The following is a 16,150-nucleotide window of genomic DNA, read 5'->3' as shown; positions in this document are numbered from 1 at the left end:
ACCAACAATAAAACACTGAATCCCGTAATTTATCTTGTTTGTTTTTTGTATTTTTTCAGAATTGGCCAAATAAAAGTTACCAGAAACCAACAATCGACGAACACAAGTGGTAAGCACTGAATTCGTACCATGTTAAACACAATAAAAATGATTGTTTATAACAAATTCGCTTGTTGTTACATGAATGGCTAATGAACAACCAGTCCGACCAGTTTTAATTAATATAATCTTATGAATTGCCCGGCATTTAATTTAATATATAATAATAATGCTTGTTTAACGGTTATATACGCCATTTGCGCGAGTTTAATTTAATTAAATGTACGTGTGAGATCCGAGCTAAATGCAGATGTTCTCGAAGACCTAATTTCGATCGTTTCAAACATTCCGCACCGCGAACATTCGTAAAAGATGTTATTGGTACAGATTTCTGCGTTGATAACTTTAACCTCCCTCCAATAGAGGGCGTTGATCTAGTTTTTAATTCATGTGCTCTTCTGAAACATTATAACATATAAACTTTTTAATATTTGATAAATCAAAAATTTTAAATATTTAAAACTTTGACTTAAGTTTTTTTAGTTTATGAACATTACAGCTTAAGAAATATATTCAAATATACATAATATATTACGTTATATATTCAATTTATTAAATTTTTTTAAATTAACATTTGTAATTTTATAAACTGGAGCATTTTGTCACAAAACTCCTTTAATATTTGATAAATCAGTAATATTAAACACTCAAAACTCCTTAAAACTTCCTGGTATACAATTTTTAGTTTTTGAACCTTCTGGTTTAAAAAATATATTCAAATTTAACATTTAGTTTATCAAATTTTTTAAATTAACAATCAGAATTTTATAAACTGAACCATTTTATCGTACAAATTCCTTCAATACTTGATTAATCAGTAATTTTCAACACTCAAAACTTCTTAATACTTTGTATTGTACAATATTTAATTTGTGAACCTTCTGGTTTAAAAAATATATTAAAATATTCAAAATTAATATCCAATTTTTAAAATTTTTTAAATTAACAATTATAATTTTATAAACTGAAATATTTTATCATATCCTTTAATATTTGATGAATCAGTAATTTTAAACATTCAAAACTTCTTAAAACTTTGATCTATATAATTTTTAGTTTGTGAACCTTTTGGTTTAAAAAATAAATTCAAATATTCAAATTTAACATTCAATTTATCAATTTTTTTTAAATTAACAAGTATAATTTTATAAAGTGAAGTATTATCATACAAACTGCTTTAATATTTGATAAAAAACACTAAAAATTTATCATTTTTTTTTTTTAATTAATAATTATAATTTTATAGACAGAAGCATTTTATCGAACAAACTCTTTTAATATTTGATCAGTAATTTTAGACACTCAAAACTTTTTAAAACTTTACTTTTTTTGTTTATAATATGTTATGTTTAATTTAACATTAAATTTATCAAATTTCAGATATTAAAAATTATAATTTAATAAACTGGAGTATTTTATCTATTTTTAATATTTGAGAAGTCAGAATTTTTAATTAATCCAAAGTTCTTGAATCTTTGTGCCTTACTTGCTTGTCGTTTTCAAAAACCTAGTTTGAATCGTATGAAACAATCTATACCACAAACATTCATAGAAGACGTTATTAGTACAGATTTCTGTAGTGATAACTTTAACCTCCCCTCCACAGAGGACGCTGATCTATTTTTTAATTCAGCAAACATTTCGGTATTTGCTCCAGTTTCGTGGTGATTTCACTCATGCATCGAACATTTTTGTCTCGTGTGCTTTTTATGCATCTAACTGTTAAATTTTGATAAATGCGATTAATTTAAATGACAAATTAACGCGAGGTAGAAACAGGACTTTCTACTTTGCGACGTGTGCAACCCGATAACCGAAGAATAAATCATTATGGACCGGAGAATCAACATAATTTTTTTCTTTCTTTGCCCGTGAATTTATTAACTACTGTTTTCAACAAATTTTGCTAATGAGTTAATTTGGTACGTGGCTATTTATAACCGCCACATATTTATTTATATTTATGATATTTATTAACTCGGCTACCACTTTCATATTTTTGGGTTTTTACGGGTTTTATTAGCACTATTCGGATCAACGATTTTGAAGATTCCCGAGCGGAATTATTAGAAAGTGGTACAGTCTAATTAAGTCACTTTGTACTAACTGTGATAATTGTGTTCGAACGAATTCTTTCGTAGAAAAGCGAAAAGGTTTGTTTGTTCAAGGTTTTATTGGGTACAGTTTTGGGACGTGGTCCGCCGTAATTAGTCCATCAATCAATCGATAATGTCCGGCAATTAAAACCCAACGAATAATCGAATGAAGATCTCAATTTTTTCGAACAGATGTACGAACATATGTCGGCGTGGCTTCTACTACAGGTAGCCGTCGAACGAAATAGCGTGAACAAGTGTGGTTAATGGAAAAATATTAGATGCGATTAAAAACAATAAAAACAACGAAACTATTCGAGTGCCGTTAGTCAACACCAATTCCCGATTTGTGATGCCGAAAGACGATGGCGGATATTTTGGCCGAACCGGGTCTGAAATCTCGTTGCTGCATTGTGCCCAATCGATTTGTCATCAACAATGTAATATGGTTCAGTTCGTACGTCGATCCTTATCTGTGAAAACTGTGTTGGCTTTATCTGTGCGGACCTGTCGCTCCGTTACGGGAAACTAATTAGATTACCACGAGGAAAGTACACACGTCCGATTTTTCCAATCGGTAATTATAATAGGATTCGGTTTTATCTTGATCTGCGTTAAGAGCGGATTGGCAATCTTTGACCAGTGAACGGAGCAATTTGCGATGAAAGCCCCGGATAAACGCGCGGGTCTTTTGTGTTTTCAGCGAACGCGAAACGGTCCCGGTGACAAGTGATCTAGAACATTGTAACGCCGATAAATTTCCGTGACGAAATCGCTGATTTTCAATGTGCTCATATTGTTGGTTCGGCGCGTCAAAAGGAACGATAACTGTAAGGAGATGTGTTGTGCAACGAGCCGAACATCTTGTCGATTAAAGCGTGGAAGTCCAAAACTTTCCGAGGACGTTGTCGATCCGTTTAACCGTTCGTTGTCACCGTTTTTATACAAACATGAGCGTTACATTTCTACCAAGGACACTACAAAATTAAAGGGATAAAAGTGTTAAGATGAATTTGTTTTATTCAAGGAAATAATGAAGGGCTTTTTTGCTAGCTTTCTACAAGCCAACTGAAAAAAATTGTACGTTCCTGAAACAATACAAAAAGTATATTTTAATATGTAAATTTTTAGATTACATACAGCAAATTTTAGAAATTAACCATTAAATTTAATAAACTGAAGCATTTTATCATATAAACTCTTTTAATATCTGACAAATTTGTAATTTTAAACATTCAAAGCTTCTTAAAATTTTGTACTTTATTTTTTTTAGTTTATGAACCTTCTAATTTAAAAATATATTCAAATATACAAATTTAATACTATATTTATCAATTTTTTCAAGTTAACAATTATGTATTTTATAGACTGAAATATTTTATTATATAAATTCATTTAATATCTGCTAAATAAGTAATTTTAAACAATTAAAATATTTTAAAATTTTGTACTTTATACATTATTTTAGTTTGCGAACTATATAGTTTAAGCATATATTCAAATATACAATTTTTTAGATTATATTTACCAAATCTTAAAAATTAATAAATAAAATTTAATAAACTGAAACAGTTTATCACATAATATCTGATGTATTTTAATATCTGATAAATAAGTAATTTTTAACATTCAAAGCTTTTCATAATATTGTGCTTTAAATATTTTAATTTGTGAACTTTGTAACTTAAAAAACATATTCAAATATACATATTAAACATTTATATTCATCAATTTTTTCAAGTTAACAATTAAAATTTTATAGACGGAAGCATTTTAACAAATAAACTTGTTTAATATCTGATAAATCAGTTATTTTAATTACTCAAAACTTTTTAAAACTTTGTACTTTACATTTTTTTAGTTTGTGAACCTTCTAAATTAAAGAATATATTCAAATATACAATTTTTTAGATTATATATACCAAATCTTAGAAATAAACAATTATACTTAATAAACTGAAGCATTTTATCATATAAACTCTTTTAATATGTAATAAAGAAGTAATTTTAAACACTCAAAGCTTCTTAAAATTTTGTGTTTTAAATTTTATATTTCATGAACCTTCTAGTTTAAAAATATATTCAAATATGCAAATTTAATATCATATTCGTCAATTTTTTCAAGTTAACAATTATAATTTTATAGACTAAAACATTTTAATATATAAGCTCGTTTAATATCTGATAAATCAGTAATTTTAAACACTCAAAACTTTTTAAAATTTTTATTCTTTACATATTTTTAGTTTGAGAACCTTTTAATTTAAAAAATATATTGAAATATATACAAATTTAACTTATATTCATCAAATTTCTTAAATTAACAATTAAAATTTAATAAACTGAAGAATTTTATGATATAAACTCTCTTAATAATAAAAAATCAGTAATTGCAAACATTCAAAACTTCTTAAACTTACTGCGTCTCATATTTTAGTTTGTGAACCTTCTAATTTAAAAAAATATGTTCTAATATAAGAATATAACAATATATTCATCAAATTTCTTTAAATAACAGTTATAATTTTATAAACAGGAACATTTTATCATGTAAACTCTTTTAAAATTTGAAAAATCAGTAATTATAAACATTCAAAACTTCTTAAAACTTTGTGCTTTATATTTTTATTTTATAATTCTTTCTACCTTAAAAAATATATTGAAATATAAATATACCAATTTATTGTATATTTTATAGAACAACAATGTGTGTATTTCACCAATATTTTGCCAGTTCTGCCAACATGTTAATTCTTAGATTAAGTTATTATAACAATTGTAATTACCCTTTACGTGTATGCTAATTTATGAACGACCTTGGAAATTTATTAATGCATATATTGAAATTAACCGATGTATTGTTTAAATTTTAATAGCCCAATAAATAATTGTATAATAATAGTAACTTCTTAGTAACATTTTATTCTGCCAACTTAAAAACATAGCTTTGTTTACAAACATACCGATGTGACCTAACCTGAAAATAAATTGACAGAAACCACAACCGTCCCCAGTCCTCATCATCACCATAAAACGCGTCAACACCGCTTACGTCACAGTTCCTGCTCTATATACGCAGGTGTACGGCTTCTGTGAGTTACATAAGCGCAAATAGCAGGACCGAACGAACGGCCCCGCGTTACAGGTGTCAATAAGTTTGTTCCAGTTCATGCATTCGAAATTGGCACCGAGCGCCAGGGACGGACGGACCCGGACTCCAAGGCCGATCCGGATTTACGAAACGGGGAATTTTTCCATCGTTTCCTCCGCCCACGATGCCGATTTGTAATTCAATCTGGCCGACATTAGCGGTCCCATCACGTCTTAACTGGAATGGAAACTTAATAACGCCGGCAATTACTATATTAATTTAAAACAGTCTGATAAATAAAGTAATTGTGTGATAATGTCTGTGCGATTTTCACGGTGAAGCGGGACGCGAAATTAAACGTAATTATTTCGATGCGAAACACACACACGAAGAATATTTCATGTATTAGATGACATCATGGTTTTTAAATATCTGTTCGAGTGCATTTTTTTACTCTTGAAGCGTGCAAAGGTCGAAAGATTCACAGTCGACACACTGGTTAAATATTTATGTGCGTCGTTTACTTTGGCTAAGATTATATGGTTCTCCTCAAATGTAACCTTTCTTGTATTCAATTAATTTTACTTTAATTAAATTGTAATTTAAACATTAAATCAAATCAATACATTAGTGTGTTAATTATATTACTGTAATAAAACTAGGATAAAATAAATCATTTATTTGTGAATGCCATCTGTTGGTGATCGTTTCAAGTTATTAAATGTAGGAATCTGTACGTCATCTATCAGAAATTATTTTAATTTATTAAATACAGGAATCTGTAACAATTGCATCTATTACTGACTTAATTCGTAACTCATTTAAATTACGGAAATTTGCATTTTACTCCAGTTTCTATTATAAAATTTAAACCCACAAAAAACCGAAGAAATTTAGAAATCGCATTACCAAGACAATTTATCAAACAACACACTTTTATATCGAGAATTAATTTTAATTGGCGGAAGTTCGGGATTAAAGCGGAGATATTAAGTTGCGAAACCTCGATTTTAATGCGATGCTTTTAAGGCAATTACGTGAAATATTCGGCCCCCGATCCTGTGGCGAGATGTGAAAACCGGTGTGTCGTTTTAGGAAACGGGAAATTGTCGAATATTCAGTTCATTCAATACGACAACGTATCGGCGACGTGTTTTTTTTTGCACCGTGAAGAAATCCATTTACAATTTTATGTCCCGGTTTTTTTTCCATTAGTTGTTTATTGCATTCTATAAAGTTCCAGTTAATAAAATAATGTAACGCAATAATAAATAACTTTTTGCTCGATTTTAGAATGTGCACGGTATGCATGTTTTGTCACATGAATAGAATTTCAATTGAATTGATCACTTATCAAATTTGGAGCGTTTCTGCTCCTTTTTATGGCGTTTCCTCATTTGCTGCCGCATTAACGTCTGGCGAATATTGCGGTGAAAAAAACCAATTATTGAAAAATTTTTAATTTACAATTTCAACACGACGGGCCGATTGATTGATTGATTCGCGAAGCGTGCACAAATAAATTGATTTAATACGACTTTCTTGCCGACAATATTTGGTTAATTTATAAATAATCCGCGGCAAAAATTCTCCGCGGTCATTATCGGGAAAATGGGATCGAACATCTGCCTCCCTAATGAGCCCGATTTTCTCCAGACAAATAACAGTTGGTGCGGTGCTAATAATGATCTACGTTTCACGTGTTGGCAAAACGTTAAGTAATACCTCATAATAACAGGCGAATATGTTACAAGAGTCAATGTCTCTCCCATTGTGTACCCAGTCACGATAAACGATTTTTACAAGACGTCGAATAATAATAATAAAAAAAAATAATTACTGCTCTATTCACCGCTAATGCACTCGGTTGCGCAAAGCCGTGTTTGCTCTTTGAGCAGATCCCGTTTGACAATGATTGATTGCAAGGTCGCCACACACACAAGGTGCAACAACGGGGTTGGATCTGTTCTCTTCGCCTTTGCCCCATTACCAGAAGGCCATTGTCGCAATTTCCCACTTTTATTCACAAATTAAATGGGAACTAATCACCGTAAACGATCTTTTAATGGTCAAGTCGAACAATTGCTTGTAATGATGTTAAGAAATCGCCGATTTTTGCACGATAATAATGGCAGGTATTAGGCACCGCAAAAAGTAATACACGTTTTTGGTTCGTGATTTAATTCGTTTTAATTTTGTATGTCACCTGTTGGAGGTAGTTTCAAGTCACTAAATGTAGGAATCTGTAACGAATGCGTCTGTGATTCGAGTTTTTAATACACATAATATGCGTCATCTATCGGAAATTATTTCATACTATCAAATACAGGAATCTCTGTATGTTTTTGTTTTTAAGCTACTGATATTAAATGTTACTAATTTGTAAGGAAATTATTTTCCAGCAATTTATTAGCCAATCAAAATTTAGACGATAAAATTTAATATTTTCAATTCAAAATTGTCCAATAAATTACCATATATAAACATAAATGTTATAATAACCTAACTTAAAAATGAACATGTTGGCAGCACTGGCAATAAATTGGGGAAATACACAAATTGTTGCCAATAAAATGAAAATAAATTAATATATAAAACAGATATAATTTATTTATGTTTTTAAAACGTCGTTCATGATTGACAAATATTCGCCATCGGTCAAGCCTTACGTGTAACTAATCGTTTCCATCATGCCGGGTTTAGAAATTGTTTTAATTACTTATATAAGTCGTTTATATGCGAATATTGTGGAGCATATTCAAATCACCTCCGATTGAATATTAATTTCGAAAAAATTAACAACCAAGGTTATGCTAAACAGTTTTAATTAATATGCACGGATTTTCAGTTATTTACATTGTTAAACCGACACACACACACACACCAAACAAATCCGAATAAACTTGTGCACGTAAAATAGTTGTTAACACGCAGTGTCACTTTTTAAATTGCCATGATTTATTTTATGGGTGTACGAACGCATGTCCGACATCTTAAAACACGTAATTAAAACCGGACATTAACACATTTTTTTTAATATTAATATCAACGGATCCTGCAAACGGATCATGACCTTCCTCTACGCGATCAAAGGTCGCCTGTCAAAAAATTTCGATCAATCACTAATTGTACGTATTAAAACCAATTTACTTGCGAGGTCGTCATTAACTAGATCGTTACAATGTAAATTTAATTAGTCGGGAAGGGTTATTAATTGTTGATTTTTAATTAAAGATATAATACACGCAATATTCGTATGGGCCCACCCGCTGTTGTCCGATATTAATTAACAATTAATTGATTGTGTAATTCGAAACTTGTAAAATAATAAACGCAATACTTTACTGTTATTTTGCTTGTCCAAATACTAACTGGCTGTGTTATGTTAACATGTACACAAAACGCATTTTATGTATATAATTAATGTTAACGACTGTATAAATAATTTAATTCGTTTTTATTTACCACCCGAAGAGATGCATCCATCGATAAATGTCAGGAGGAAGTTTCGTTTAATGATGGAATGTTCTTCAAAGATATGCTAATTATAGTCTGTTACATTAAATGGCCAAAAGGAATATTTGTTGTTTTAATTTAAGAGTGAAACAATAGAATTGGGTTAATTTTATATTCAAAGAGCTTAATAGGCGCCATCGTAAAAAGAACAATGTTGTGCGGTAGTTAAACTGCTTCTAGTTATACACAACGTGTTTTCTTCAATTTTTTTCTTTAAACAATGGACCGGATTTTATTACTTAAGTTGCTACTAATTAATCTTTTTATTAAATTAATACTGATCTCCTCCTCTTCCCCCGCCTTTTGTCTCCATGTTACTCTATTTACTAATTTTGCCAGGTGTTAAATTTCTTTTTTTTTTTTGCTAATTTTGTCCTGCAGGTTCTGGTCAATAAACAACTTGTCTATTTTGTTTATTTTTCTTAAACTAATGGACTGAATTACATTATTTAAATTGGGGATAATTGATTTTTTACCAAATTAATATTAATAATATTAATGTTTTCATATTAATATTATTTTCCCGACCACCTCTTACTTCCCCTTTTTGTCTTCATACTAGTTTTTTGCTAGTCTTGTCAAGCAGCTTTTAGTTATATACAACATTTTAGAGTCCTTTGTTTTTCTTAAACTATTAAATCAATATTAATAACATTGTTTTATATATTAATATTATTTTCTTGACTACCTCTTGTCTCTGCTTTCTGTTTTCATGCTAATAGTTTGCTAGTTGTCAAGGAGCTTCTAGTTATGAACAACATATTTTTCTTTAACTAATGGATTGTTTCTATTAAATCAAAATTAATAACATTATTTTTTATATTAATATCATTTTCTGGACCACCTCTTGCTTCTCTTTTCTGTCTTCATGCTACTTTTTTGCTAGTTTTGACCAACAGCTTCTAGTTATATACAACATGTTAAAGTCCTTTGTTTTTTTTTTTAACTAATGGATTGTTTCTATTACATCAATATTAATAACAATATTTTTTGTATTAATATTATTTTCTTGACCTCAGTTTCCTCTCCCTTCTGTCTTTATGCTAGTTTTTTACTATGTTCGTCATGCAGTTTAAAATAATATTCAACATGGTAAATTCACTTGTTTTTCTTAAACTTTCTTCCCTCTCCATTCAGCCTTCAAACTAGACTTTTACTAGTTTTGTCTTGCTGCTTCTGGTTTTCTGGTAAGTTATATTGTTGCTAATTTTTATATTAAATAAGTATTAATAGCATAAGCTTTTGTATTCCCTTCTGCCTACATGTTAATTATTTACCAGTTTTGACATACAGCATCTGGCTAAATTTATGGATACTGTACAGAAACGTAGTGGAAGAAACTTAATGGTTTGAGGTGTTTTTCTTCATAAGGCATATATACTCTAATATATTACAGCAGAAAATTGTAGATAACATAGATGTAATTTTTACAGGTTCCTGTATTTAATAATTTGGATAATTCCCGATAGATGGCGCATATCATTTGTATTAAAAATTCGAATTTATCACAGATGCAGTGGTTACAGATTTCTTTAAATTCTATATATGTTTGTAAACAAATTTTGATTCATAAGTTGGAAGTATGAAAAATTACTAAGATATTGCAAAAATATGATGTATGTATTAAATTATTTATTAAAAATCAAAATATTTATCAAAACTACATTTACTGAAAGTTATTAATAATATTGTGTATGATCAGAATCTAAAATAAAAAATGCATGATGTATAACTTTCCAATATCAAAAGCAAATCAGTAAAATATTGAGGTTATCCGATTGTTCGGGCGCATCTACGTGCAATAATTCATCATATCAAACACATTTCCCTTTTTGATTCGTTTCCAATGGTTTTTTTTCGTCTAATTAGGCACTCGATAAATTAAAACAGCTTATTTTCTAATATGAATTCCTGATTGCGTACGATTAAAATGATTAATCATCTTGCTCCTCGTGTTAATCCCAGTGTCCCAAATAAAACTACTGTTGCTTTTGTAATTATTAATGCAGAATGGCGTTTTTAATTTGCCGTCGACGAATTATTGTTATTAATAAATTTGTCGGGCGCATGTAAATAACTTGATTCGTCACACCTTCGACTTTTGCGGCGTAACAAATTATTAATACATTGATATCGTGGTTATTAAACACAGGTAGCGTCGTTTTAAAAAATCCTAACGGTGTATAAATTACTTTATGACTTGACGAATATTTCTAGCAACAATATGTCACGTGATGACCGACTTAGTAAAACCAAGAAATCACAAAAATCCATATAAAAGTACGTCCAAAGAATCGCACCGTTCAAGGCGTCGCCCAATTTGACTGCAACACGTATTATTCGGACCGTTCGGCGGCTTTTTGTCCGTTTCAACTCGACCAGGATGTGTAAATGCACCATCGAAAAAACACCACAATCAGATCTAATCGTGACCGATAACTACGAAAAATCGAATGTACAGTTACAAGCAAAACGACCGATTAAAATGTATCGTAGTAGTTTATATTCCTTGCGTCTGACCCAATAAGACCCTACAGCGCAGCAACACGGAACGGATCGTGCGTCATTTCGTGTCGGACACGCGCAGCGAAATTCGAGACGACTTGTCGTCGGTCCTTTTTTTCTGCCCTCCTCGATTGTCTGGGCGAATGTCGGCGACGCCCGTCACGATTTCTGCAACACGAGCTTGGGTTTTTTCTTTTCGACAATCCGACGAGAGAACTGAAAGCAGAGCGCCAATCCTCGTATTTATTCATTTGTGACTTCGGTTTTTAGTCGTGGTGCTCGGATAATGGAGAAACTGGTAAAAAACTAATGTGGAGAAGGAATGAAGATAGGAGGAGGTCAATAACTATAAAGACTTTTTACAAAAGTTTATATAATACAGTCCATTAGTTTAAAGAAAATAAAGGAATTTAACATGTGTCATCACCAATTTATCTGTCAAATACCTTTTGGAAAACTTATATTCTTCTACATGGACCTAAATTTTTAAGCTATTGTATAATTTCATTAGACTGATCAAAAATTGGTACGTGTAATACATAAATTGCAGCAAATAAAAATAAATTGAACAATAAATTGGTTAATAAATTGTCCAATAAATGAGTGTCTGTACGACATTTATAAGTTGAATGGAAAGGAAAGAAGAACAACAACTACAGTAATACGACATTAAAATTTATTTTTTAACAACAATGTCCAATTTATCTTTCAAATGCTTTTTGGAAAACCTATATTCTTCTATATTGACCTAAATTTTTAAACTATTATATTATTTCATTACACTGATGAAAAATTGATAAGTATAATAAATAAGTTGCAGAAAATAAGAATAAATTGGCCAATTAATTGGTTAATAAATTATCCAATAAAGATGTATATAATAAGACATTTATAAGTTGAAAAGGCAGTAAAGAAACATTAAACAAATTCGGTAATTTGATATTAATATTTATTTTTCAACAACAATCACCAATTTATCTTTCAAATATCTTTTGTAAAACATATATACATTAAACTCATGAAAAATTGATACGTGTAATACACAAATTCTAGAAAATAGGAATAAATTGACCAATAAATTGGTTAATAAATTGTGCGATCAATCGATGTGTGTAAGACATTTAGAAGTTGAAAAAGAAGAAAACAAAAATTAAACAAATACAGTAATTTGATATTAAAATTTATTTTTCAACAACAATCACCAATTTATCTTTCAAATGTCTTTTGTAAAACATATATACACTAAACTCATGAAAAATTGGTACGTGTAATACACAAATTGCAGAAAATAAGAATAAATTGACCAATAAATTGGTTAATAAATTGTCCAATAAATCGAAGTGTATAAGACATTTAGAAGTTGAAAAAGATGAAAAGAAAAATTAAACAAATGCAGTAATTTGATATTAAAATTTATTTTTCAGCAACAATCACCAATTTATCTGTCAAATGTCTTTTGGAAAACTTATGTACTTCTACATTGGCCTAAATTTTTAAACCATTGTAATAATTTCATTAGACTGATGAAAAGTTGGTGTAATACACAAATTGCAGCAAATAAGAATAAATTCACCAATACATTGGTTAAAAAATTGTCCAATAAATCGATGTGTACAGTAATATGACATTAAAATTTATTTTTAAACAACAATGACCAATTTATCTGTCAAATACCTTTTGGAAAACTTATATTCTTCTACATTGACCTAAATTTTTAAACCATTGTATAATTCCATTAGACTATAACAATTCTTACTTTTAGCACATTACAAGTGTAAAATTAACTCGTTTCGTTTTATTAAATAAAAATTAACTTGACTATTGCAACAATATAACGGAGTGGTTTCAATCAGAGTGATAAATTGTTAGTTTAAATATTCTTCTTAGCAATTTTTTTACCATTATATAAACGAAATGTCATGCACTTTACAATTTATTAATTGCGTTGCCACATGTTTCATCAAGTTTATAAATAAATTTTGATATCATTACGTAAAATAACAGTTTGAGAAAAACTCACAACGACTCAAAAAAAAACAGACAATAAATAACAATTTGTGCTGACGTAATCGTTCAATTGATTCGATTACAGAATCAATTAATAATTTATTATTATTTTAAACCGTCTGATATTTGAAAACAATTAACATTTAAATAATTTAACTAGTTAAATTATGCACATAACAGATAAAAAAACGATTGAGATTCTTCCGTGCAATAATTTATTCGGTGTGCCGATAATTATTCGCGACTCGTTGCATTTTTTACATGGTTTTGTATAATAATTCAGACATATTAATACATCCAACACCTCATTAGGTCTAATCAATGCTTGTAGATCAGACAGGCGGAACCTTGGAAAGAATACGTAATTGTTTTTTTCGCGATTAATTACCGATTGTAAGAAGTCGAAAAATATTTCGATGCGTGAATGATTTAATTAAGCTCGCAGCCTTCGAATCGGCATAAATTGATATCAAACGCGATGAAATCACCGCCGCATTTACGAACACAACGAGAACGGAGGAAATTCAGAAGTCTGGATTTTCTTGCCGCAAAACGTTTTGTGACTAATGCCCGGCAAGGTCGCAAACTGGGGTATTTTGCAATGTCAATAACGATTGATTTTTGCAATACGAAATTAAAAAAAATGTATATCGCCACGCTACGCCACATACCTCGTTAAGGTCAACGGTGGATTTCCTGAAGATAATTATCTAATTAGCAATGATTGCGGCGACAACAAACGACAGGAAAACGTTCTAATACGCCCAAAAATTTTATGGAATAAACCATTAACCTGGATTGGTCGTTTGTGCAAGTCAGTGCATCGTTAATTTTTTTCGATGGACCAAATTGATAATCTATTAGATTTAGTAATCCACGTGCCAGTGCTCATGATTGAAACGGAGATAAAAACTGCTTGATTTAAATATTCTTAACGGATACAGATTGTGAACAATCAGGATTTTGTTATATCAATATATTCAATTTTTCACTTATTTTAGGTTAGGTTATGCAGATGTTTGTAAACAAACTGTGTTTATATGTTGGTAACGTCAAAAGTACTAAAAGTTACCAGAAAAAGGGCGTCAGTAGTTAAAAATTTAATAATAAATTGGCGAGTATAGTAAGTCTTGGACAGTTATCTGACTTACCGTGAAATTCATGTTATAATTATTTTTAATATGTGTAATTAATTTATTGTAATGTTATTTTTATGTTTTTAGTAACTTTTCATACTACCAAGTTATTAAACACAATTTCCCTATAAATATGTACAGGTTATTCATTACACACCTCTTATTAAGAGTAATGCTATACTCCATTCAAGTTAAGTACAACGTACAAACACATTTAGTTGTGTGAGCTGATGTTGTGTATATTCTTATACATTAACATAAAGTTTTAAACTATTGTACAATTTCATTCAAAAATTGGCACATATATTATACAAATTGCTACAATAAATTGTCCAATAAATAATTATAAGTTAAAAAGGAAGGAAAAAAATTACTCTAGTAATATAATATTAACATTTATTTTTCAACAACCAATTTATCTGTCAAATACCTTTTGGAAAACTTATATTCTTCTACATTAACCCAAATTATAACGTGATAGATTAAAAAGTCTTGGACATTTATCCGACTCATTCGTGAAATTCATGCGACCTGCACCCGACAAAAAGGAATTTTATATAAAAAAAATAAGTATAACTGTTTGTTTGTTGCTTCGGTTTTGTGGTGTACGAACTAAGTAAATTGAATTGTGGTTCTTTTTGAGTCGTCTATTTGGACGCGACGTTTTTCGATTGAAAAAAAAATGCAACACAATTAATCGCTTCTAATTGCACACCGCAACAGTAAACAATTCCCCAAAGGATCGGGACAGTTGTGCACAGGTGGCGAAATTCCAACGTTTCATTTGACATTTGCGCGTTCGCAGACTAGGAATTCGGCTGGATATGGAGTGAAACTTAATTGATGCCGTACGCCCACGTTAAGTGCAACGCGGCCGTTAGAACGCCGCGATCCATTTTCCGCGGCATGGGTTTTAATTGGGCGCGCGGTGTGGGCACAAATGACATCCAATCATTTGACACGGTACGAAGACAAAAGGATAATCGGGCGTTTTGCAATTGATAATTTCTGGCGAACGAGGTGTGTTTCATATATTTTGATTGACACGTGTTAATGTATTTATTTTATAATTGTTTACGATGTTGGTTTGTGTTTAGAAAATGATGGGTTTAATGAAATTCCCAACTAGGTAAACTTTCAAAACTATCTACGAGTTGTGAATCCAATTGTCGGAACCTCAATTAATCAATCCGTATTTGGACAGGATCAAAATTATTTGAATAATCAACATTTTATTATTTAAATTGTTGCTAATAGATTTTTTATTAAATCAATATTAATAACATAAGTTTTTGTAGTGTGGTTTTTTCTTGATCTCTCCTCTTTCCCTTCCCTACTATCTCCATGTTCAACAACGTGTTAGATTTCTTTACTTTTATTGAACCAATGAATTAAATTTTATTATTTAAATTATTACTAATATGTTTTTATCATTAAATCAAAATTAATAACATAAGTTTCTATAGAAGTATATTTTCTTGATCTTCTCTTCTTCCTCCCTTCTGTTTCCAAGTTAGTTTTTACTAGTTGTGACATACAGCTTCTAGTTATATACATTGTGGTAAATTCTTTTAATTTTGTTGAGTCAGTAGACTGAATTTTATTACTTAAATTGTTACTAATAGATTTTTTCATTAAATCAATATTAATAACATAATTTTCTATAGTAGTATTTTTTCTTGTCCTTCTCTTTTTCCTCC

The 16,150-nt window shown here is 29.8% G+C and overlaps 1 protein-coding gene across 4 annotated transcripts in view; it reads left to right on the top strand.

Annotated features, from left to right (window-relative positions):
* Positions 1-16,150, top strand: part of LOC109596862 (uncharacterized) — a 148,486-nt gene that overhangs the window by 123,463 nt on the left and 8,873 nt on the right. For all 4 annotated transcript variants that reach the window (XM_049966062.1, XM_049966064.1, XM_049966063.1 and 1 more), the window contains exon 3: positions 60-109. The gene's annotated coding sequence lies outside the window, so the exon portion shown is untranslated. The remainder of the gene's footprint in view (positions 1-59; positions 110-16,150) is intronic.

This window comes from Aethina tumida, chromosome 4, assembly GCF_024364675.1.
Source record: "Aethina tumida isolate Nest 87 chromosome 4, icAetTumi1.1, whole genome shotgun sequence".
NCBI lineage: Eukaryota > Metazoa > Arthropoda > Insecta > Coleoptera > Nitidulidae > Aethina > Aethina tumida.
This window is presented reverse-complemented; position numbering and strand designations above follow the sequence as displayed.